Source organism: Mauremys reevesii, linkage group 1, assembly GCF_016161935.1.
Source record: "Mauremys reevesii isolate NIE-2019 linkage group 1, ASM1616193v1, whole genome shotgun sequence".
NCBI lineage: Eukaryota > Metazoa > Chordata > Testudines > Geoemydidae > Mauremys > Mauremys reevesii.
The window spans coordinates 232263400-232290200 of record NC_052623.1 but is presented as its reverse complement, the minus strand read 5'-3'; the positions used below and the strand labels follow the sequence as shown (position 1 = coordinate 232290200).

The following is a 26801-nucleotide window of genomic DNA, read 5'->3' as shown; positions in this document are numbered from 1 at the left end:
CTTAGTCCTGGGGGTCCGTGCTGCTGCAATGTCACTGTTAGTTTTACCTACACTAGCCAGAGTAAAGCTAGCCTGGGTAAGCCTATGTGAGCTGCCTACACTCACACTGCTGACTGCAGTGTAGACATATCCTTACTCTGTACTGCCATTCATTATCCAGCTGGAAAGCATGGTAATTGCTGGGCTTTGTAGTGATCCACTTGATCTTTGTTTCTCCTGTTCGCTTCTTGAATCTCTCTTTAGTTTCAGCTCAGGATTCTAAGCAGAATTCTAAAAGTAGGGATAGGAAAGGCCTGCTCTGTCAGTTAATCCATCCCAAGGGAGGATTGTTCTTTACCATATATTTTCTATGGCCAAGATTTTCAAAAATCAATGGGTGCTGCTGGGTGCTCAGAATGTTTGAAAATCAGACAGGTGCTCAGCGATGGATTTAGGAGCCTAACTTGAGGCAGGCATTTTTGAAGATCTTGACCAAATAGGTTTTTTCCAGTCTGGTTTTAAATGACCCAGAATGATGGGGCTTATATCATTTCCCTCTGGAAGCTATTCAAGACTCTCATTGACTTTAAAGGACTTTGGATCAGGCCTTCAGTGATAACTCCTATGAGTTCTCATGGAAAGGCCTTATGAACTCCATGCCTTTTGCAGAGAAGGCTGTGTTATTTTGTAATAATAATACCTAGCAGTTACCAGCTTTCCATCAGTAGATCTCAAAAGTGCTTGACAAAGATGGTCAGAATCATTATCCCTATTTTACAGGCTGAGAAACTGAGGGAAAGTGACTTGCCCAAGGACACCCAGCTGGCCGGTAGCAGAGCCAGGACTAGAAACCAGGTCTCCTGAGGCCCAGTCCAGGGCTTGGTCTGCTAGGCCACACTGCTTTGGCAATGAAAATTAAATCAAAGGAGCCTTACTACCTATCTAGTCTTTGCATTCAGGCTGGTTCTGGGCACACAATGGCTGCATTTATTTAGTCTGGATGACACAGTAGATCTAAAGAATTATCTTAACTTTCTCCAAGCCATCATGGTTTCTTGTCAGTTTGCTCAGTGGCCAGAGAGCTTAATCTGACAGCACCACATTTTTATATAGCTCTAGTACAGGGCTGCACATGCGGTGAACCAGATGACACGTTTTATTGCTGTTATCACAAACACGTAACAGGTGGCGGAGAAACTCATGAAAATAAGGTGTATTATTCGAGTTTTCCACCATGGCCTAATTTGCATACAAGATGTTCCAGGAAACATGTTCCTCGGTTCAGTGGAATCTCCCACTTTCTGAATGGTGATAACAATGCAAATTGCATCCAGCAGATGGTGTGATCTCATCTCTGGGCACAATAAACGGAGGGAAATAAAAAGCTACCTAACAAACAAGTCCTATTATTTCCCTTTAGGTAGTATTTGGTGATGAACTTTGGATCAAGTGGCTATGTATGGAGTTCTCCCCTGTGCATTGCTGTGATCTCTTCCCACCCCTTCCACTGCAGAGCTGCTGACCAGCCGGCCCTCTCCCACAGTTCTCTGTCTATGGCCACAGGACTCCCTCCACCCCCTTATTGCACTCCCGGAAGTGAATCAAGTCAGGGCCCAGCCAGAGCTTCTGGGACCGAGCTGGACTTGCCAGCAGCAGGACCAGCCAGGCACTGCAATGTGTCGGACTGTTGGGGAAGAGAGGTGTCCAGGCTCCTAGGGCAGGACAAAGTTGCCCCATCCTGGGAATGTTGCACTTGCAGGCTGGCCCTGGCTTTGCCCGGGGCCCCCTGAAGAAAGAGATACAGGCAATGAAGAATGCCACAGATTCCATCTTTTCTAGGCTGCTGTTGCCACTGCTCATGCTGCTGCTCCAGGTCATTGGTGCCAGTATCAACTGGGTTTGGGGTGCTGAATTTACTGCCCAGGCCACAAGGTGCCGTGACTGTACAGTGCTCTAACTGCCCTGTGTGGACCCTGCTGGCTCACTCTGTAGGCGTGGGCTGTGAATTCAGTGCCAAAAACCCCCTCAAAATTGCCACCCCTTGCCTCATGTCAGATCTTCACTGTGCTGTCTGTGCATGGACCATCGAGGCAGTGGCAAAGCATGCCTGGGGTATACGATAGATTCGCTGTGTTTGCCATTTGTATTTAGTGACACACACTATACAGGTGTATAGATATCTGCGTGTGCTTTGACATACTTCAGCCAGGAAGATGGGGAGAAGAGAATTCAGCACTCCCCCTAACCTCAAGAAAATGTACAAAGAAGGCCAGGAGGAGGGGGAACAGGCTACAGCATGACTCCGGGTGGTAGGAAAAGTAGGCTTGTACTCAGTGATGAGAAAAGACACGACAGTTGGCAAGTGAGCCATGCCAATGTCCTGACCTACAGGCAGAGTTAAATGCTGAGACTTATATTAAGAGGTGACCTTAATGGCGTTGAAAGTGACATACTGTGGTGTGGGCCAAATTTCGCCCTGACTTCTGCTTTGTGCAACCCCATTTGCTGCAAGACACCATTAGACCCTAAGTCTGCGTGAGCTGGAGTAACTTACACGTAGAGATTCATGCTGGCAAAGGTGCAGAGCCTAGCACAAGGATGTACTAGTGTTTGTTATCTGTAATGTGGTGGCTCCTGGGAGCCGCACTGTTGGACCAGGACCCCCTTGTCCTAGGTGCTGTGGAAACACAGAACAAAAAGATGGTCCCTGCTCCCAGTCATGGAGCGATGGTTAGAACAACTAGGGAAGAGTCAGGGCACAGGGCTATGCAGCCATGCTCCATCCTATACTCGACACCCCCACTTGCCTTCAGCATGCTCTGGAGATGTCCACTGCCAGGTGGGCGCTTGCAGGGTCATAGGGGTGTATAACTAGTTCTCAAAAGTCCCTCACTTCCAGTGACGTCACCCATTTTAGTCCCACAACGACCGACGTTGCTTACAGATTTGGTGCCCTTCTCTGTTATTGCTGACAATTATTAAATTATTGAGGGTCCTTCCAGTTCATGTGTTATGTTCCTGAAATCTCATGCTTCAGGGCTTCCTGTAGGTGGAGTTTGTTGGTCTCCTTCCTCTGAAGCATCAGGGATGCCACATCTGGAGATGGGACACTGGACAGGGTAGCCTGGTGCTCAGGGTGGTACACAGAATTCACTCTTAGGTGCCCGAATGGCTGGCTTTTGCTCACATGCTCATGGTCTAACGAGTCATCTATGGGCTCAGAAAAGAATTTTCCCCCAGGTCAGATTGACAGTGACCCTGTTTTTTTTTTCACTTTCCACATGGGGTGTGGGATCATTTGGGTATATCTCACTTGACACTGCAGAGGCCTCAGACACCCCCCCCCATTCTCTGCCCGTGGCATGCAATACCTTAATCTCCTGTGGGGCTGTAATGCTTTCGTCTAATTTTGGTTATTGGGTTTAGAGTGTGGGTGGCTCGGAGGTGTTGGTGGCCTGTGATACACAGATCAGACTAGATGATCTGAGGGGTCCTTTCTGGCCTCAAACTCTGTGTGACTCTGTACTGGACATGCAGAATCATGAAACTGAAGTTACAGAAAGTTATTTATGCTGCCAGAAGGAGTCCCACAACATTTTGAGTCACCTGCCTGAATGATTTGTCCGTGTCCCTCATTTGGGCCTTGGCAGATTAGGAGGTACACATCAGAAGATAAGAACGGCCGTACTGGGTCAGACCAAAGGTCCATCTAGCCCAGTATCCTGTCTTCCAACAGTGGCCAAGGCCAGGTGCCCAGAGGGAATGAACAGAACAGGTATTCATCAAGTGATCCATCCCGTCACCCATTCACAGCTTCTGGCAAACAGAGGCTAGGGTCACCATCCCTGCCCATCCTGGCTAATAGCCATTGATGGACCTAACCTCCAGAAACTTATCCAGTTCTTTTTTTTTTAACCCTGTTATAGTACTGGCCTTCACAACATCCTCTGGCAAGGAGTTCCAAAGGTTGACTGTGCCTTCTGTGCCATGGGCAGGGAATAAGGGTAAGGGGGGTTGGCTTTCTGTGCCAGGAGACAAGCAACAGGAAGGTATAAAAGGGAGTATAATAAAGAAGTGAGGGCAATTTTATCTAATGTTCTGTCAATTGCTTTCCCCTGCATCTTGGCAAGGGCTTAGACTAGATGACCCTTATGGTCCCTTCTAACCCTATGCTTCTATGATGAGTGTAACAACCACTATTCACAGCACCTCTGCATCTCTCGCTAAAGGTTCACATGAAAATGACCTCAGTATCCCTGTCTTCCCCACCGACCCCCAACAACATGCACTGCCTGCTCATCAGCAATGCCCAGTTTCAGCAGGATACTCACACACCTGCCTAACTTTAAGCACGTGAATGTCCTATTGAAGCCAGTGGAACAGCGACAACAAAACGTTCCCGCTCGTGAAGTGTGGCGATTTTCTCAGACCCCAGACAGTCAGAAGGTGAATTGGACAAGGTGTAGTTATGTATCTGAAGTTTGTCTGGGACACCAGGCCTGATATAGCTGCTCTTCCGAAAAACACCATGGTATCTTTAGGGCCCAGCAAGATACTCAGTGCCCTCTCCTTCCATTGCCATTTAAGGGCCCCTACAACTCGTCAGTAAACAGTAGGGATGGATGCTAAGCACCTGTCGAAGTCAAGGCCCAAGTCGCTAGAAGTTTAAGTCAGTAGGAATTGAGGGGGCGCAGAACCTGGCAAGACTGAGCCCTCAATAGCTACAAGTGGTCAGGGCCTCTATTTTACCTCTCGTCCAAAAGGAGGCATCTCCAACAGCAGAGTGCCTGCTGACACCATACTGGGGCACTACTTCAACATGGAGGGAGGAATGCTCCTGTCTGAAGCAGACCCCAACACCACATTACCTGGAACACTCTTTTTTTCTTTAAGATCTCCCAAACAAGGCTCCAATTCAAGAAAGCACTTCAGTCCATTCCTATTCAGGATAGCACTTAAACACATACATTGGACTCAAACGCTGGTTTCAACTTATTGACTTCAGTGGGAAGTTGAGCATGAGTGTAAGTGCAATCCAGAATAAGGATGCTTTACCGAATCAGGGCCTAAATACTGACCATGATCCAAGATTGTAGTGCTGCAATTTCACTTCAAGTCACAGGGAGAAATGTACTTGCCTTCCTTCCTGTTCCAATGGAGAAATTAAACTGCAATTTTTTTTTAAAGTGATCAAATATATGTCAATATATAAACCTCTGAGCTCATTCCAACACACTATCCCCTGGTGCTCAATCATTTCATAATAGCCTTGACACCCATTGGGGTGGTGAGAGACTTCTGGAGCAGGAAGTAAGAAGATAAATTAAAATCCAGGGTCAAGTTCAGAATAGGTGTAAATGGGTGTGACTCCTAAGTCAACAGAGCTATGCCTGATTACATCAGATCTGAATTTGTCCCCCTCCCTCTCACTCGCAGCTTGCAGAACAACAGGTGCACCAGTCAGCTACGGCTGAGAACATGGGTGCGGTGTTCTGACCTGTCATTCCTCCCCTTACCACTTCATTTTATCAAAACAAAAATAAGCCTCAAGGAATTTAAACCTGCTGTTTTTGTTCTGTTAATAAATACCAATTGCAGACTTGTTTTTCTTGATCACATTTTGGGGAGGGGAAGAAAATATTAGGAGTGTGAAGGTGCGAGGTCTGACTAGTTTACATTTATGAAGACCAAGGGGTCTGGAGTTGATACAAAGGGTTAAGCTTACCTCTTCTGAAAAGCACCCACCTCCGTGCAGAAAGGGAACGTGACAATGAGAGAACATGAGCTTTAAAAAAACAGCTGTAAAGAAAGCTTTGTGCAAGAGCATTGCATGTGCAGAATTATGCGCACATGTGGACTAAATTACCAAGAGTGGGCATTGAAACAAAACATTTAAACACATTTAAAAGCTAGGGACTAAAAAAAGGAAGAGGCGAGAGGTTGCTAAAGAAAAAAAGGATGAGAGATGAAAGCGGGAGTGGGCAGGACACAGTAACAAAGTGGATGAAAGTGGACGGGCTGAATGGCATTGGCGGCTGTCTCCTGTTCCTGCTCATTCTTGTTTATCAAGCACCTTTGGAGTTCCTGCTTACAGGCCATGTCCTGCCTTTGAATGAATGCACAGGGCTCTCTCATGCACATCCAAGGACAAAGGAGAGCAAGAGCATGTTGAGAGGAGGTAGGGACCATGGAAGAAGGAAAGCACTTCCCCCAGGAGATCAGTAAAGCCCCTCTGCCCCAGCATTGTGGCTTGGAGGGCACAAGGGGAAGGAAACAGGAGCTATGGAGCAGCTGCTGTCGTTAATGTATTCCCCTCAAGACCTATCACATATCTAGATGGGACCAAAGGGTGCATTAGCTCCCATTCTGTGTCTTTATCCTCCTTTGGGAGGGCGTTACTATTTGGGCACAAGCCAATGGCTTCATGGCTCTTAAGGGCATGTCTACACTGCAACTGGAAGCAAGCCTCCAGCCTGAGTAGACAGACTCGGCTAGCAGGCATGGATGGAACATGAATGCTCCCTCCCGGTTAGCTCCCCGGCCCCACCCCTTCCTCCTGAGGCCCTATCCCTATCCCACCCCTTCCGCCCCCCGCTCACCTGCCAGAGCCCTGAGCCCCACCCCCCAAGGCCAGAGGCGCCCCAGCCAAATCACCCTGACCCCTGGCCGCCTTCTGGCCTTGAGCGCTGGCCCGAGTGCCAGCTCAACAGACACCGGCCAGCCCCTGAGTGCCAGCTCAACCCCCAGGGCTCTGGCCCGTCCCCAAGTGCTGGCCCGATCCCTGGGCCACCAGCCGGCTGGCCCGACCCCTGGAGAAGGCTGGACAGCATAGAGAAGCACCCCCTCCAAGAGGTTAGTACTTCTCCTCATAGGTGCCCAAGAATGATGCAGTTTGGATGGCTATTTCTGTGCTTGCCATTTACCTATCAGGGTGCATTCACAGGGAATTCATGGGCTATTTATTCCCCTCCTGTGGGTTTCACCATGGGAAGGTGTACTGTGGCCCACAATAAATATAAAGCTGAGTATTTACAATTCACACTCTGATACAAGGAAGCAGGAAAATGTTTCTGGCACTGTCTGCACTGGCCAAGGAAACTGCAGTATGACAAGATTCTTCCTAGAAAGGTTACAACCACTAAGGCCCTGTCTATACTGAGATTTGGAACTGTGTATCAGCACATCTGCTGCTAACTCAAGCCTGACCTATGCTCCAAAAATGGTGGTTCCCCACAGTTCACCTGCAAGCATAGGCAAGGAATTGCCATGTTCAGCACTGTTCCTGTAACCACAGCTGAAACCTGTTCTGGCCTCGCTGCCCCCATGCTTCTGCTCAGGTTTTTATCATGGTCACAGAAAAAGCTCTGAACCTTCTCCTTGTCTACACTTGCAGCTAAAGCCCTGTTCAGGGGATCTTGTTGCTGACACCTGTTGCCAGCAGTGGATAATTTTTTTAGTGCAGAGAAGCCCACAATACCTGGAGCTTGGCCAGCATAGACAGGGCTTTAAATTAGACTAGTTCTATTCAGATGTATTTAGCATGGCCCTGAAGTAAAAGTCAGTATATTGCCCTGATCACTGGAATCACAGAAATGTTTGGGCTGGAAGAAAAACTCAAGAGGTATCAAGTCCAGTTCCCACACTGAGACAGGACCACGTAAACCTAGACCATCCCTGACACGTGTTTATCCAAAACCTTCCAATGATGGGATTCTACAATCTCCCCTGCTATCCTGTTCCTGTATTTAACTATCCTTATAATTAGAAAGATTTTCCTAATATCTAACCTAGATCTTTCTTGCTGCAGATTAAGCCGATTACTTCTTGTCCTACCTTCAGTGGACATGGAGAACAACCGTCTTTATTACAGCCCCTCAACAGATTTGAAGACTTATCAGGTCCCCCGTCTGTCTTCTTTTCTCAAGACTAAACATTTCCATTTTTTAAAAAAAAACTTTTCTCAAAGGTCAGGTTTTCTAAACCTTACATCATTTTTCTTGCTCTCCTCTGTTTGTCCACATCTTTACTAAAGTGTTTCACCCAAATACTCACACCCTACTCCAGCTCCCGCCTCATCAGTGCCATGTAGAGAAGAACAATTTCGTCTTGTGTCTTAAATACCACACTCCTGTTAATACACTCCAGAAGTATATTAGTCTTTTTCGCAACTGCATCATATTTTTGGCTCATGTTCAATTTCTGATCCACTATAACTCCCAGATCCTCTTCTGCAGTTATACAGCCTAGCCAGTTATTCCCCATTTTGTAGTTGTGCATTTGATTTTTCCTTCCTAATTGTAGAATTTTTCACTTGTTTTTATTGAATTTCTTCTTGTTGAGTACAGACCAATTCTCCAATCTGTCAAGGTCCTTTTGAATTCTAACCCTGATCTCCAAAGTGCTTGAAATCCCTCCCAGCTTAGTGTCGTCTGAAAATTTTATAAGCATACTCTCCACTCCATTATCCAAGTCATTAATGAAAATATTGATGAGCCCTGGACAGACATCTGCAGACGCTACTAGTTATGTCCTCCCAGTTTGACAGCAAACCATTGAGTTTGGTCTTTTAATCAGTTGTGCACCTACCTCATAGTAGTTTTATCTGGATCACATTTCCCTAGTTTGTTTATGAGACTGTCAAGTGGGACTGTTTCAAAAGCCTTACTAAAAATCAAAGTATATCATGTCTACAGCTTCCTCCCATCAAATAAGCCAGTGACCCTGTCAAAGAAGAAAATTAGGTTGGTTTGTCATGATTTGTTCTTGACAAATCCCTGTTGGCTATTACTTGTAACCCTATGATCCTCTAGGTCAGGGGCGGGCAAACTTTTTGGCCTGAGGGCCACATCGGGTTTCCGAAATTGTATGGAGGGCCGGTTACGGGAGGCCTGGCCCCTGCCCCCTATCTGACCCCCCCGCTTCTCATCTCCTGACAGCCCCCACGGGACTCCTACCCCATCCATGCCCCCCTGCTCCCTGTCCACCCCCAGACCTCCCGCCCCTGACTGTCCCCCACTGCCCCATCCAACCGCCCTGCCTCCATTCAACCCCTGTTCCCCGCTCTCTGACGACCCCGACCTCTATCTACACCCCCACCCCTTGACCACCACCCTGAACTCCCCTGCCCTCTATCCAACCCCCCCGCTCCCTGCCCCCTTACCTTGCTGCCTGGAGCATTGGTGGCTGGCGACAGTACAGCCGCACTGCCCAGAGCACCAGGACAGGCATCCGTGCTGCCCGGCTGGAGCCAGCCACGCCACCACACAGCACAGAGCACCGAGTCAGGCCACGGCTCTGCAGCTGCGCTGCCTGGCAAGAGCTCACAGCCTTGCCACCTAAAGCACTGTGCCGGCGGCGCAGTGAGCTGAGGCTGTGAGGGGAAGGAGAACAGCAGGGGAGGGGCCAGGGTCTAGCCTCCCAGGCCAGGAGCTCAGGGGCCGGGCAGGATGGTCCCACAGGCCAGATGTGGCCTGTGGGCTGTAGTTTGCCCACCTCTGCTCTAGGTACTTACAAATTGATTGCTTAATAATTTGCTCCAGTGTCTTTCCAGTATCCACATTAGGCCGACTGGTTTATAATTCCATGGGTCCTCTTTGTTCCTTTTGTTAAAGACAGGCACTAGGTTTGCCCATCTCTAGTCCTCTGGGATCTCACCTGTCCTCCATGAATTCTCAAAGATTGTCAACAGTTCTGTGATTGCTTCAGCTAGTTCCTTGAGTACCACATGGTGAATTTCATTAGGGCCTACTAAAGGGGGAGGGATAGCTCAGTGGTTTGACCATTGGCCCACTCAACCCAGTGTTATGAGTTCAATCCTCAAGGGGGCCATTTAGGGATCTGGGGCAAAAGTTTGTCTGGGGATTGGTCCTGCTTTGAGCAAGGGGTTGGACTAGATGACCTCCTGAGGTCCCTTCCAACACTGATAAGTCTATGACTTGAGTACATCTAAATATTATTTAATCTGTACCAGAGGCCTGTGTGTTTTGGACTACTGCTGTAGTAACCTGCCCTAGCCCCATATATTTAACCTGTAATAGACCAAGCAGGCATCAGGGGTTCTCATTTTCATGGCATAGGCTGCATCTTAATAGAGAGATTTCCCAGGGGCACCTCCCCACCCATTCACAATTGCAAGACATCCCTGTGGCAGCTACAATGATTGCTGACATGCAAAAGGGACATGAGGAAAGTATTTTATTTTTAACCTCTTTTCTTGTGCTTCAGCAGCTGGGAACAAAGAGGAGCCAGCGCCATGTGACCAGCCAGCTCTCCACAGACTAACTGAGAACCTGCAAGGTTTATCACTCATTATAGATGCAAACCTACCTCTGTCTCAGACATACCTGGTGTTATCCTGCTATTGATTGTTGCAAGCCAAACATCTTGACAAGAACCAACTGAGTCTATGCAGCATTCTTTCCCAAAGAATGAGGGAGACGGACAGGAAAAGACTATGCAGGAAAAAGCAGCAGCTGCTGGAACCAGAAACAAAGGAGGCACGTCAGCAAGAACAAACCCCTGTCCGTCTATAGCCCCTTTGTATTAAAAATCCCTAAGCCCTAAACATGAAGTAGAAAAACATGTACCTAGGTACTTGGCTTTAGCAGTTCTTTTCTGCTTTTCTTCTGCAGTGCCTCTCTTGCCCCAACCCTTTTTCGTCCAGTCCCCTACCCACTTTCATTCCTGTCTCCATGGAACCATCTAGTCTACACTGTGACAGGGTCTGCTTACCCTGCACTAGCCCAGATAGGGTTAAGCCCATATTATTGACAGCGGAAGTCCCGCCTCCCCGGCAGGACTGGGCATGCTCCAAATGCTCTAGCAGTATGAAGGGAGGAAGCCCAGCTCATTCTGGGTTGGAGGCTACAGGGGAAGGACTGGTCTGGGAAGTGGCTGTGGAGGGTGAGCCATAGCCACTGTCTGTGCTGGGAACCAGAGCCTCCCTGGGCCTGTTTGAATCCCGGTGACTAGGGTAGTCACAGGAGGTGACCAGCTCAGCTGACCACAGAGAACCCAATGTCTCATGGGAGACCCTAACACAGAGACTGGTAGGAAGTGACCCAGGGAGGGTGATGGAGTGGTACCTCCCTCCTGGGAAGCCTCAGCATGTTTTGGTAGGACCCTGCTGTTGAGTCAGTGGCAAGTTGCTACACCACTGTGAGGGCCCTGGTTTGGGGCCTGGTGGAGTCAGGATGCTACACCCCTTGGAGGGGGCTCCACCCCCATGGAGTCTGGCTGCTAGGCCATGCTGCCTTGACCCTAGGGGAGTAAACTGTCACGTACACCATAGTACAAACATGCCCTTAGCCCCATTGTTAAACACTGGTGAAGCCCAACACCAGTTGCCTGCTTGGCCTGAAGCATGATGATACCTTTTTGGTAAACAGTTTTCAGATGGCAATGGTCTCAAGATTGGGTTTCTAACATGAGATTTACACATTTTTGCCTGGGTCATCACTGAGCAGGCAAAGCAATTTAAACGCAGGTGAGATTGAACCAATTTTTAAAAACCGGTGCAACTGACACTTAAATTTACATGTTGAATAGGTCTTTGTTGTAGCTTATCCCTTCTTTCTCCCATTCATTCTCCTATTTTCCCCTTGGTTTCTGTTCTTTTCCTCTTTCACTCATTCCTGTTCTCTTTATCCCTTTATTTTTCTTTCATTCCTTCTTGGTGCTTTTTCAATATTCTTCCTCTGTGCCTAATTACCATTTCCTGTTCTGCACCAAATTCAGCTGAATACATGGGTCAAATTCTGGTGTAAATAGGTGTCACTTCATTGGAGTTAATGGAGTTGTGCCCACTTGTACTAGAGCCAAATTTGACTCTTGGGGCTGGAGATTAAGGCCTTGTCTGTCTACAAAAATTGCACCAGTATAATGTTCCTTATATCAGGGGGAAATGCCATGTCTCAACACACATGTTGTCTCTCATTGATGGCTCTTTGGATTTGAATTCATAGAGGTTACTTTAGTTCACAAGCAATACAACTTTTCTCAGATGGTGTTAAATCAGTTTAGTGGAAGTGCGAATGCATCCCACATCTGAGTTAAGTGTACAAGTTGTCCTTCCACTATTGTCCCACTCTGCACCAGTCACTACAAAACTTAGTCCTTCAGTTACTCCAGAAAGACCCACTGCCTCCGGGATGCCACCATCTCTCTCAGGCTCTGTTTTCACTGCAGAGGTAACTCCGGTTATCTACACCAGGGATGGGCAAACTACTGTCCATGGGCCAGATCCAGCCTGCGGGATTGCCACCCCCGTAGTGCCACAGGCCCCAGGCCGCTCCTAGAAGCAGCCTGCACCACATCCCTGCAGCCCCTGGGGAAGAGGGGGCAGAGGGCTCCATGCGCTGCCCTCGCCTGTGGGTACCTCCCCCTGCAGCTCCCATTGACCAGGAACAGGGAACCGTGGCCAATGGGAGCTTTGGGGGAGATACCTACAGGCGAGGGCAGGGCGTGGAGCCCTCTGCCCCCCAACCTCCAGGGGCCGCAGGGATGTGGTGCTGGCCTACCAGGAGCGGCGTGGGGCCAAGGCAGGCAGGGAGCCTGTCCTGGCCCCGGTATGCGCTGCTGCCACCCCGGAGCCACTCCAAGTGGCACTGAGATGGAGCCTGCACCCTGAACAGCTCCTGCACCCCAACCCCCTGCTGCACCCCTGCCCTGAGCCCTCTGCTGCACCCTGCACCCCAACCCCCTTCCTTGAGCCCCCTTGTACACCCTGCACCCCTCCTCTGCCCCATCCCCTTGCCCTGAGCCCCTTCCTACACACTGTACCCCCTCCTGCACCCCAACACAATGCTCCAGCCCTACATTCATGGCCCTGCATACAATTTCCCCACCCAGATGTGGCCCTCAGGCCAAAAGTTTGCCCACCCTGATCTACAGGGGCGGCTCTAGACGTTTCGCCGCCCCAAGCAGGGCGGCGTGCCGCGGGAGGCACTCTGCCGGTCGCTGGTCCCGCGGCTCCGGTGGACCTCCCGCAGGCGTGCCTGCGGAGGGTGCGCTGGTCCCCACCGAAGCCGCGCGGGACTAGTGGACCCTCCGCAGGCACGCCTGCGGGAGGTCCACCGGATCCGCCTGCCGCCTTCCCAGCGACCGGCAGAGCGCCCCCCGCGGCATGCCGCCCCATGCACGTGCTTGGCGTGCTGGGGTCTGGAGCCGCCCCTGCTGATCTACACTCAAGTCATCTCTTATGTTACCCTAGCATGAGTGAGAGTGGCCACACAGCACAAATAACACTTGAGCTGCAGAGGTGGGATTAGTAGCACACAGTGGCTGTGTCAGTAGCTGAGAAGTTCGGGAAACTCTAGTTGTCTATCCCCGGATGAGCCAGTCAGCTCAAGTTAAAAGCACCGCCACACCAGAGTTAGGGTTTTGTGTGTGGACAGGACTTGAATTAGGAACAATGCTTTGGTTATAACTCTAGTTAACTCTGCAGTGAAGCCAAGCAACAGGAGTTCCTTTTCAATCTCCGCAAGCAACAGGTGTGCAGTATTCCTCTGAGCCTTCTCCAAGCCGACAGAGGAGTTTGGAAGTTGCCCTGGCAACAGATGAATACTGGGATAGAGCAGGAGGGATCACTGGAGTTTGTCCCTTCCACTCACAATTCCTCTGGCCTCCAGGAAGTATCCCACACTCTGCCATGAAAGTTGCCCAACATGTTGTGAGCCTGGTGGAAGTACAAAGCGCCCTGGGATACCACATTGCAATATACTACACTGATTCCACACTATGCTGTGCAGGTATGTGGCTTCAAATGCAATGTGGCGTGTGCCAATGCCAAGCACAATGTGAACACATGCAGTTGGTGCGTTTAGTTACCTCAGTTTAACTATACCAGTATCACTTATTGTCATGCAATTTGTGTGTATGGACAAGGGGGTAACAGTTTCAAAAGTGCCTAAGTGACTTAGGAACCCAAGTCTTGTTTTCAGTAGCAATGTAGGCCCTTATGAGCCTAGAGTATACTATCTTTCAGTGTGACTGAGGCACATAAGTCTCTGGAAAATGGGAATTAATCTGGTATGTTACTTAGGCCCAACGCCACAAAGTTATTTAGCACTTGACTCCCATCGATCTGGGCCTAAGGCACTTTTGAAAATTTTACCGGAGGCCAAGGCCTTAGACTTGGAAAAGCTGTTCAGTTCTTGCTCCTTTCCATGATCCCACCAGTAAGGATCATCTTCTTGTTCTGGAGCTGTACAGCGCCTAGCACAATGGAGCCCTGGTCACAGCCAAGGGCCCAAGTGCTATGATATTATAAATAATCAATAAGGCTACGATTTAGTCACAGGTACTGTATTTTAGGTAAAAGTCATGGACAGGTTACGGACAATAAATAAAAATTCATGGCCCATGACCTGTCCATGACTTTAACCAAAAATACCCGACTGAATCTGAACTTCCGGGCCCTGCTGCTCCAGGGGGCCCCTGCTCTGGGGGGGCCCATGCTCCAGTGAAGTGATGAGGATTGACTGCCTTCCCCACCCATCCTCCCGCCAGCAGCTGCTCACAGGGACCGCTCTCTGAATGGCCTCTGGGCGCACCTGGGGCCGCTGCTCCTGCCACCGCTGCTTGGGCGGTCTTGGGATCAGCCACATTGGTGGTTGTTCGGGAGGCCCCGGATATCTGGCCCCAGGGACTTCCCGAGAAACTGGCCCTGGGTTGCTCCAGCAGTGGCCAGTGCGGCTGGCTGTGGGGCCCTGGAGTCAGCCACACAAGCCACTGTGGAAGTCACAAAGTCACGGAATCCATGACTTCCGCAACCTCCGTGAAAGAATCAAACCCTTAATAAATAACAATATTACTGGCACCTGAGAGGAGGACAGGGGTCAGAAAAGTTTTACTCCAGCATGTGGGCTATATTTTAACAAGGCTCCAGGCCAAGTTTGTTCTGTGGGCTGTAAATTGGCCAACCCTGCTGTAAATGATTGACATCAGAATGGCTGAATCATGATGTGAGGTGATAGGGAACCGAATAAACATAAGCAAAGCAGCCAACTATAGCCACAATAGTTACATTCAGTGTATCAGCCCCAGCAACAACTGTCCCACCTCTGCCCTACCTGCAGCAAATCCTGTCTATTTAAGAAAACAAAGCCTTTACAGCCAGGAACTGACTCACGAGCTATAAAATCCACTTGTTTTGGTTATGAAACAACAATTGTCATAACCATCAAATTAAATGAGCCCATACATACAAATATACTTAACATATCAAAACCAAAATCAGTTTATTATAGCACAGTTATTACAGTCAAGAGCACCTGCAGCAGCTATGATGATTATTCAAAAGTCTCCTTTGCAAAATGCTTGGGGCAACTGCACTGACAGAAGTGGTGTTCATTATGGACGGTGCTTTGCATGAAAATTATATTAGAATCGGTATTACATTCCAGGGTACAATCCAGACCAGTGAGGGGCTGTGTCCCTACCTGCCTGCAACCTGGGGTGCCTCACAATGCTTTCCTGCTGTAGTTCCCAACCTGGGCTGTTCACAAACAGCCTATCAGCATGCAGGCCACACCCACAGTGTCTGTGAATAATCCCCGCCCTGATCCAACTCAGACCCAACAGCCTGTCAGCAAACACCAGCCACATGCTGGCTTCCAGCAGCCGTGGTTATATGCAGGGTGACCCAACATGCTCCCAGTCCTGGATTTCCCCCCATACATGTGTGTGCTGCACTGTCCAGCCCTCTCCTGGACAGTGCAGATATACTGGGTCCATCGCTCCTCTAAGGGGATCAATATACAATAGTTCGCTAGCCTAACTGGAGTTACTCACATGGTTCATAACACTGGATTAGTTTTGATTAAAGAATAAAACAAGTTTATTTAACTACAAAGAGAAAGGTTTTAGGTGAGTTCAAGAATCAGGCATTAGAGTCAGAAACAAGTATCATAATGATACTACACTTTCTAGTACTAGACTTAACAAACTAGACTTGGTTCAAGGTGAAGTCCCTTACCACATTTCCAGTAACATTGCTGACCAAACTCTTAGGCCAGGGTCTGCTCCCAAAATCCAACAGCTGTTTCTTTTGGTTTCTTAGAGAGAGATGGACAGGGAGCGACAACTTGGGGTGTTTTGCCCCTCACTTTTATAGTTCAGTTACCCTTTGAGATGCATATTCCCAACAGTTACCCCTAGTTAAAGTTCATTCAAACAGTAAAGAAGGCAGCATGGTGCCTGGTGGTGAAAGAGGATGCACATGGCTTCTTCTCACCTCTGTTTGTCAGATTCTCCTTGTCTCCCCTCTTGTGTCTGAGAACCCTGTTTTCAATTTACATGGAAACTGAGGTAAACACACATTCCTTTGTTTAGGACCTACTTGAGGACCTGCCTAACGGGGGCTATGTGCCACCGATATCATTCAGGGGAATTCATAGCTTTATATATGATGTTGCTACATACATTTTACCATAACATTACTGAGCAGCAAGTTATTAGTTTTCACATGATACCTCACAAGGCATATTTTGTACAAAGATTATTACAATGATGTATAAGGTGTGACTACAGTCACAATATGATTCAGACATGGTGCCACCATAAAACAGTTTTTAACATGGTGGGTGGCCAGTGTGAAAAGACTCTCAGTGTCCCAGGCTCTGTTCATAGAAGAGGCCTCAGGAGGTCATCTAGTCCAACCACCTACTCAAAGTAGGACCAATCCCCAGACATTTTTACCCCAGTTCCCTAAATAGCCCTCTCAAGGATTGAACTCACAACCCTAGGTTTAGTAGGCCAATGCTCAAACCACTAGAGCTATCCCTCCCCATTCAAGGACTATAGTCTTTAGCATAAATCTAAAAGTGGTTCAGCACCATCTACAGCATCTGACCAAACAGGTTCAAAGCCAGATTATTAGATCAGGGCCCCCATTGTGCTAGGCACAATACTAGCAGAGACTAAGAGACAGCCCTGCCCTTGAGAGTTTACAATCTCAATAGAGAAGAGTGACAAACTCTGGGAGAGGAAACAGAGCCAGAGAGGTGGAGTGATTAAAAATAGGTGTGAAACGAATCTGTGGTGTGGAAGCCAAATCCCCCCAAAACAGCTGTTTCCAAGGGCACAGTGGAAACATCTGCGACTGGCAGCTCAGTGCAGGATTGGTGCCCAAGCGCTTGTCTACCCATGGAGTTTTTCAGGAACAGCAGTTAAGGTTGTGTCTATGCTACAGACTTCTGCTGCCATGGCTGTGTCAGGATGTGAAGAAGTGTGATCCCTGACCACGGAACTGTGCCAGCAGAAGCCCCTAGCATAGCTGCAGTTATGCCAGCAAAACTGTGCTTTTCCAGTATAGCTTGTTTCATTCAGGGATGGTGGAATAAGCTACACCAGTAAAAGCACAGCTTTGCCAGTATAAACTGCAGTCACACTAGGAGCATGTGACATGAGTGCTTCTGGGTTCACAGCCAACTACTGTTAGGCTCCCAGTTGAGTGCCTAGCACACAAGGTCTTTATTTAGTTGTCACCCCGCTTCAGGCAGGGCACCACCTGCAGCAGTCTTACCCAGCAGCAACAAGCAAGGCATTGGCAGCAAATCACAACAGTAGTGCCACATCAGGCCTACCTTCCCCCAGGGAGGCTGTGACAGGCAGCAGCCTCTCAAGCAGTTCCTGGCTCCAGGCAAACTTCTCTTACACAATGCAAGTGAAAGTCTATTCTGCCTCCCACCAACTGAATGAGTTGGGTTTGCTCCTTTTGACCCCTCCCTCCAAGGTGGACACCTATGGCAGGTGTAGCGGGGAGGGGCAAACAAAGCCCACAGCAGCTCATTAACCCTTTCCTGGCCAGCATGGGGTTTGTATATCCCACCACAGAGTGTTTCACCGGAATAGTGTATGGTGGTAAAACACTCCTAGCGCAGGAATTCCTGAATAACTCCAAGTGTAGACAAGCCCTAAGCCTGCCTTTCTCCCTGTCCATACCGACAGTTGCAATCAGTGAAGGTGCAGTAGCTGGAACTCCATTGTTACAAGAGAGAGGGGGTAGCCTGCAGCATGTTCCCAATTAGGGGTGTCCGTCTCCCCCTCCCTGTTTGGAACTCACTGCTCCCCTTGCTCCAAAACAAGCCCAAGTTTACTGACCTTTGGGAGAGCACTTTTCCAGGTCTGTCTCTTCTCCCTGGCTTTTAGGGAGCAGGGGAAGATTTGTCAAGCTGGCTGGCTTGTGTGAGCACTGGCTTGTGGATCTTAAACTTCGTTTATATGTTTGCTGCTACTTGTTTTTTGTAATTATCTGGGAGTAATTAAAAGTATCTGCTGATTTAATTGAATTATTGTGTATTTTCAAAGGATTGTCAAGGGCACCCCAGGCCAATAGTTTCAAAAGCGATTGGTGATTTGTGTGCCTCAGTTCTGGGGTGCTCTACTTGGGACACTTTTAATGGCATTGATTTTGTGAGGTGTCTTAATTGTGGTACTCAAAATCACTAGTCACTTTTTTAAAATGTAGCACTAGACTCTAGAGCCTTGGGACATGAGCTCTTTCTTAGCAGTTTGCTATAAATGTATATAAATAATGCAGAGGTTATGGCCTATAACGTGCTTACCAGAAATTGTCAACACAAACTTTGTGTGTGTGTTTGTGACAGAAAGAATGCATAAGAGGATGCATGTGTTTTGGGGGGTGGAGGAAGGGAAAGAATTTTTACTTCAAGTGAGGGTTTTGTTGTTGTTTGTTTTAAAAATAAAGTACAAAATGTTACTGCTGGAACAGTGTTGCTCTGCGCTCTGGCCCCTTTCCAAGACAAGATTTAAGTACTTACTGAGGAAAAGAAAACAATTGTATTTGACTTTCTACAGTATACGCTGTATCATTTGTTATAAACTATACAGGAAAAGAATCAAATGACTTAATAACTAAATACCAGCTCTGTAAAGCTGCGCAGAAATAACTAGGCTCCAGGGCCTAAGCTACTGCTCTCCATTATAAAAGTATAGGTACAAAAGAAATACAGTTTATTTGAAATATTTTCAAGTTCTGTCAGTAATTAAATTGGGTCTTAACATCATCTCTTTTCCCCAGCAACACAGAGTGAGAGAAGAAAGCTGTTGAAGATATTGTAGCTATCCTTACCGAAGGAAAAAATTTACACATACTCTGGTGGTGGAAAAATATAAATAAATAAATAAATAAAATGAAAAATCCAAGCAAAAAACCAAAACCAATTAGTGTAAAACTAAACTGATATAGGGCACTGTGTGTGCTCACAAGGAGGTTGTACCGATCAAACTAAATTGGTTTCTAGATGGATTAAATTAAAATTTTCACATGTAGAGAAGGGGTAAAACAAATTTAAACTACGTAAAACCCAGATCCTCAAAGGTATTTAGGTGCCTAATCTCTACTGAAATCCCATTGGGAGTTACATGGCTATATTTTTGCAGAGCTGGGCCTAAGTGATTTAGGAGCCTCTGTTCAATCAAGACACTACTTAGGCACCTTAGAGCCTAAATCCCATTGACTTTTAAAAATAGAATTTAGGCTCCATAGTCAGTTAGGCTCTCTTTAAAATTTTACCCAAGGCTTTGTGCATAGCACATATTCAATCTGTCATGTTAGGACTCAGTTCTGCAAACACAAATGGATGTAGCACATTTATTACAATCTATGCCCTATAGTAAACACCATGTCCAGAGTAAATGTTTGCAAGTTTGGGCCTTACAATGTCTTTCTTTAAAAAAAAAAAAAAAAAGATACTCTAGCTCAAAATTATGGGCCCAATGCCAGGATTATTGGGTGAAATTCTCTGGTCTGCACTATGCAGGAGGTCAGACTAAATTATCAGAATGGTTCCTCTGGTTTTAAAATATATGAATCTATCACAAACTTTAATGGAACCATTCACAGTAGTAAATACTACATCCATAAGTCAGTCTCTTCAGAATTAGGCCTTTCATTTACTTACATTGGCAAATCAGTCAATACAGAACCCTGGAATAATTAATCTGAGGAAAATGTGCAAGATTTATAAAGAACAGATATAATTCAGACTGCCCATCAAACAAATGCTTAGGGAGGCATATGTATATATATGCTCACAAACCCCAAACAGAGGGTCCCAGAGTTGGATTCCAAATGTGGTCCCACATGACGCAGTATTAATAGCCTTCATCTACCTTGTCTCTCCAATATCCTGGGACCAACAAACCTACAACAGCACAGCGAGTACTAGGGTGACCAGATGTCCCGATTTTATAGGGACAGTCCCGATTTTTGTGTCTTTTTCTTATATAGGCTCCTATTACCCCCCACCCCCTGTCCCGATTTTTCACACTTGCTGTCTGGTCACCGTAGCAAGCACAGATAATGTCATTCAGGGAAGCGGTGTAGCTATGACAACAACAAAAACTCAGTCAGAATACACTGCGTCTATAGTTAAATCAGCATAGCACTAGTAGTGTAGGCAAGGCCTTAGTAAAACTCAAGTGATCTATCTCTGCTATGTTTTTGCAGTAGCACAGGTAGCAGACCTCAGTGAAATTTTTTCAAATTAAATTTTTTTTCACCAAAAATATGCATATTCAGATCAACTGAAACATTTTGTAACAAATTCACCAAATTATTTCAGACATGAAAAAAAGTTCTGAAAAAGCAGAAATGTCTCATTTTTGACATTTTTTTAAATGAAACATTTTGATTTTTTTTATTCAAAACGACTTTAGAATTTTAGAAAGATACTTCCACTTTATTTTCCAAAAGATTATTAAAAAAAACACAAACAAAAAAAAATGTTTCATTTTGGGTTGAACAAAAAGTTTTGTTTGACCAAACAAACGCTTTGACTTCTTTTTTTGGTTTGCTGAAAAATTTAAAAAGAAATATTTTGGATCAATCCCAAATGTTTTTTTAGGCTTGGCCACCAAACCAAAAATAAGTTATTTGCACAGCTGTAATAGCTAACATCCATTAGTTATCCCTCAGTGAAAAATATGCCTTTTTATCAATGAAGACATAACCTTAGGCTCATTCCCTACCACTGTGTTGATTTTAGGACCACATTTTCAAAGCTATTTTCAAAGCACCTAACTCTTGATGGGAATCTAAATAACTTTGAGGATATGGACCTAAGGGTATATCTACACTTAAAATGCTACAAAGGGGCAGCTGCAGTGCTGCATCTGCATCAATGTAGCACTTCAGTGTAGGCACAACCTACACTGACAGGCGGCTTTTCCTCTTGGTGTAGGTAATCTTAGGTAATCCATGTCCCCAAGAGGCGGTAGCTAGGAGGACAGAAGAATTCTTCTGTAAGCGTAACACTGCTGACACTGGGGGTTAGGTCGATATAGCTGTATCTCTCAGAGGTATGGCTTTTTCACACACCCCGAGAGAAGTAGCTATGCCGATGTATGTTCCCAGTGCAGACCAGCCGTTAGGCCCAACAAGCCTATCTTGGCTTGTGGCAAGGCTGACAAGCATCTTTTTGAGCTAGTTTTTGCTTCATTGGGGATAAAGAAGTAAACTAAAACTGAGGAGGAGGGTACCCTGGGGAAATTTGTAGAGTGAAGGCTGCTGCTTAGCTACTCCTAAAGCCCACGGGGGGGGGGTGAATTTGGAAGCCTCCCCCCCCCCCCCCAACAGCCTAAGGCTCAGAGGAGATGCCACGACCTGAACAATAGGCCTCCATAGGCCTCCTAAGGCCTATGACGGAGAGTTTGGGGACAGGTTAACCTAAGGTTTGCAGGAGGTGCATTCTGGAGAAAGGCCCAAGGACAAGCCTCATTATGGATTGCAGGTTGAACTTGTCATAGGGCTGAACAGCTTACATGGGCTCAGGGGAAGGGGAATCATGGTGCATGGGGGAGGGACTCCGGAGGAAGTAGCCATGCAATACAACAGCAGCTTTTCTGTTCCCATGACTCTCGCCCTTCCGTGCAGTCCAGAGAACAGCAGGCCAGGAGGGAAGGGAGATTCATCCCCCAACTTTCCTGCCAGCCACATTTCCCCCGTTGCTATATACCTTAGGAAGGGACCCTCAATCCTGCAGACCTCATGGCTTGATTTTCAAAACTGCTGAGCACCTACAGCTCTCACTGATTTCAACGGGACTTGCGTGTGTTCAGTATCTTTGAAAATCAGGCCTAAAGAATTAAGACATTCTTAGTTTTCATGGTAACTGATAAATGAACTCTTTGCTATGGACAGATAACCCTGTTGCCAACCTTTGTGATTTTAACATGAGTCTTGTGAAATTTGGTATTTTTGTGAAAGCCCCAGCTCCTGAACTCACTTGATCACAGGAGACTCTCCGCTTACATTAATAAAAAGTAAGTTTCTGTCCCTCCTGGTTACAGAGAGAAGATGGAAAACATGACCCCCTAAAGGCTCAAAACAGTTCAGAAGATAAATCAAAACACTCCAATTTTTTATTTAAAAAACAACAAACAAACAAAAAAATCCCTCCTGATTTTTAAGCCAATCTCATGATGGGGGAGGGGGCTGACTCATGATTTTTGAATACTGGAGTTGGCAATATTGAGCTAAAGTAGTCCGAGTTTCTCAGGGCATCACATAGGGGAAGAGTTAAGGTGGTTTGGCTACTTAACTGAATTTCCATGCTTTCAGAGGTTTGGGTTTCTTTTGAGTTTAATCTTCACTCTGGATTTCCAGGGTTTCCAACAGTTTGTTTATCAATTTCTTTTTGTTTTGTGTCTACCTTTCAAGAACATCCATACACATCAACTACCGATATAGGCTAGCAACCCTAACTTTGGCTGAAAATTACATTTAAAATTATTTTCAGACCAATGATCAATACGGTGACAAATTCTTTTAATTGAGGTTTTCAGATAAACAGCCTTGAACAGAAGCTTCGGGTTACATGGATACAGCTAGGACAGAGGAAGTAGTAACACTAAAAACAGTCAAAAAGCTGTACACATACATACATACACACAGAATTTTCCACCCCCACTGAGAGCCCTCAGGTAAAATTTTGGGATGTTAATAAGCAGGGCTTTTTTAAATCATCAGAAAGAGAATACAAATCCAGTTGTTTTTCCTTTGCAGATTCCCTTTAATAGAGACACCTTCTTATTAAAAACAAGCAAACAAAAAAGACATTTTCTGCCCAACCCAGAGCTCCCAGAAGCATTATACTTGATTCCAATGGGAAGCAGATGGTTATGCAGAAATTCCTCTTCCCTTCTTTTAAAAATACCTTTCATACGGGTCATAGGGATTTGCTTCTTTTAGATTTTGTCTAAATTCCCAGAAACGTGCAGTGAAATGGGAAAATTTACCATGTGGGGATATCATGTTGTTATATGTTAGTGCACTAATGATGTTGTATCATGAAGCTGTGTAATTTCATAGCATGGTTTAGTATTAACACAGGCAAGATATAAGAAGTTTGAGGCACTGCTCTACATTAATTATTATTTATTATTACACTAGTACCCAGGGTCCCATTGTGCTGGGTACTGCACAAACACAGTTCCCCAAACAGCTAAATAGTCAAGTCAGACAAATATGGGAGGGGACTCAGGCAAGAAGAGTTGAAAGTACCTGCTCAAGGTGACACAGCAAAGCCAGGAATACAATGCAGTCTAGTCCAGTGTCCTATTCATTGCATTTAGCACAGAGATGACACAGTAATTTTTGATGTCTGAGGTGGGCTGTAATTTGAAATCAAAGTTCTTTAGAAAGTAAAATCATCCCCTAAAAAGAGTTTAGGAAGCAGCCAAACCAATTCACCTATTTATATAAGGAAAATGTTTCTAGCCCTCTTGATCCTCAAGCAATTATTACAGCTAAAGAAAAAAACTTTGGGGCAGGTCCTCAGTGGGTGTAAGGTATTGGAACTAAGACAATTACACCAGCTGAACTGTCCCTGTCTTTTTGTGGGGGTTAGTAATTTGTGTGCCTTTTGGATAGATTCAGTAATAACTATCACATATATGGAGTGCTGCTTTTATGAAAAAGCCTAATACATAAAGATGTAGCATTTACTGAAAGAAAACAAAACACAAAACTGACGTAAAAAACTCCCCACCAAACCCTTCCAGCAATGTCCAGTTACTGATTTAGAGGTTAGTGTTGTGTTCTGGAAAGAATCCAGGCACCATATGATTTCATGCATTAAAAACTTTAAACATTTCAGAGAAACATAACATATGACATAGGGTGTTTTTATTTAATGAATGGCTTTAAAAAATGGAGCCAGTGTCCCTTTCACAGATGTACATCTCGGGCCAAAAGCATTGCTTTAGAATGTGTCATCACTTGGGAACCTAAAGAATTGTGCTTGAGAAAACATTGCTAGAAAATAATATCTCCTTCCCAGAACAGTTCACTTCAGGCTTTGTAGAAAAACAGAACAACTCATTTCCACTGGATATAATTTATCTATTGAGAAACTTACTTAAAGGCACCAGGTTCCTGGGCACATAGTTAGAAAACTGTTTACTCTCATAGTAATAATAATAATGAATCATTATTATTAGCACTTAGCTCTTATATAGCACTTTACATCCTCAAACCATTTTGCAAACATGAAGTAGTTAGTCCTCACAATACCCCTGTGAGATAGTAAAATATTATTAGCTCCTTCAGGGGATGTGTGTGGAGATGCACTATCCAAGCTGGAATTTCTGGAAGCACATTGCACTTGACTTAGTGCTTGTTTTCACTGCTAAAAAACCCTTTGTTTTTTTACCTCAGAGTAACTAATGTGCATGAGCTATTCTGAGGCACAAAGTGAAGACCAGGCACTTTAGTTTTACCAAGAAGTAAACTCACCAAGGTAAACGTCTTATATCCCTGGATGGGATTGACTTTGGTGAGTTTACCTGACAGTAAAATGAAAGTGTCTGGTCTTCACTGTGTTTTTGCTTCAGGATAGCTCATGTGCATTAGGTTTTTCACAGAAAAATGCCTGTTCATCAAAACAGACTCTTCATGGGAGACAGTTGGTTTTGTCAAATTTCTTGACTAAAACAAAAATTTGGAAAAAAAAAGTTTTAAAATTGTTGAGACATGCCACTTTGACTTTTTTTAAATGAAAAATTTGGTTTTCTGGTTGAAAACACCTTTTTCCTCCAAAATTTAAGCTAATTATAGTACATTTTTAAATGGTCATTCCTGAAACAAAACCTTTCAAAATTATCAAAATGAAATGTGTCAACTGACTTGAACCAAAAAATTTTGGTTCAGGACAGTTTTCAAGATGTTGACTTTTCATCCCAACATAGGATGGGAAAAAAATTCAAAACTTTGAAAATGTTTGTGGGATGGGAAAACCATTTCCTGCCCAGCTCTAACTAGGACTTTAATGTGTTAGTTAAAAGTGTTAGAAATACACCATTTTAATGAAGATCTGAGTCGTGCCTTTTTTTCCCCACCACTGAGATGGAAGAGGTTTCTTGCATCCTTTAGCTGACCTTGCACACCCATGAAGGGCTAGTCCCAGACTACCCCTAACGGACACATATAAGGGCTCCTTTAATAAATCTACATATGGCAGGTCAATTCAACTCACCATTCAGCACATGTGCACTCTCTATGGCCCCAATCCTGCACACAATTAAGTATATGAGTAGCTTTATGCATGTGAATAGTACCATTGAACTCAGGGGAACTACTCAGGTGCATTATTAGGGCCTGTGTCTGGAATTATACTTACCCCTTAACCACAAATTCCTTCAGAAATGCAGCATTTTGCATGCAAATGGCTTTTTAATGGAGTTTGAATTATAATAAGCTCTCACAGCCTTGGATAAGTCAAAAAGAAGCTTAGTCAAACCATTGAAATAGATCACCTCCTCTTACCATTTTCTTCATCCTGACTGCAATAGTGTCCGGTAGAGTGGCTGATTGATTATCCCAGCCTGACCCACACTTCCTAGATTAACTTTAAAAAACAAAACAAAACAAAAACAACAACCCCACAACCCCAAGATATTAAGCAGCTAGCTTAAGTATGCTTTGTCATTTTTGCAAGTGCCGTCTTAAATGTTAGGGGGATGGGGCAAAATGAAGATGGGAAGCTTGCATAACCAGTTCCCAAAGTAAGAATACAATTGTGGAGCTCGGCTAATGTGGCAGCCCAAGTAAGAGCTGAGAAGCAAGTACAGGATGGGGGGATACATGAAAATCATAGCACTGCTCTGATCAGCCCTCTAGCTAGATCAACTGTTCTGATTCCTTTCCTTTCTGTTTCTCTTCTCTACGTTTTTTCTTCGTTTAATCCCCTCTTCCAGCCTTTGACTCGTTTCTTCTACAACTGACACACACCCCACCCACCCACAGCTCAGTGGTGATCATTTCCAGCACGATGCATAACTGAACGTCGAACGGGATTAAAAAGTACATCATGTCTCCTTCAAACTATTTATCTGAAAACCTCGCTCTGTTTTGCCTGTCGTGCCCTCTTTCTGCGGGAGGATGGCGCTCTGATATTTGAAGATCTTTTCTTCGGGGCTCTATAGTAGTTTTTCACGCTTTGCTGCTACTATAGCAGACGCCTGCCTCTCTCACTATTTGCTGCAGCAATCAGGGGGTGCCTGACTGTAAACAAAACACTTTAGATCATAGCAAGGTCGCTCCAGACACAGCCTTTCTACGTACAGCCTAAACTATTTAAGGTGGAATGGTTGTGGTTTATTTCTTCTAAGGGGGAAAGAAATAAGAAAACTCTCCTGTTGTCAGTTAGCTAATTAGCCTGACTCCAGCAGCAAACACTGATCATAAAATGCTAAGCAGGATGTAAGCTAAGGAGTGAGTTGCTCCTTGAGGAAAGACCATGATAACTACAGATCATTTGCAGATTTTCTCCAAAGAATTGCTGAATGCTCCAAATCAT

General features: G+C 45.7%; 1 long non-coding RNA gene across 1 annotated transcript in view; it reads right to left on the bottom strand.

The window, feature by feature from the left end:
• The window catches only part of LOC120406138, a 43194-nt gene that overhangs the window by 12526 nt on the left and 3867 nt on the right, over positions 1-26801 (bottom strand). The window contains exon 2 of the long non-coding RNA XR_005599110.1: positions 10323-10454. This is a non-coding gene — a long non-coding RNA (uncharacterized LOC120406138). The remainder of the gene's footprint in view (positions 1-10322; positions 10455-26801) is intronic.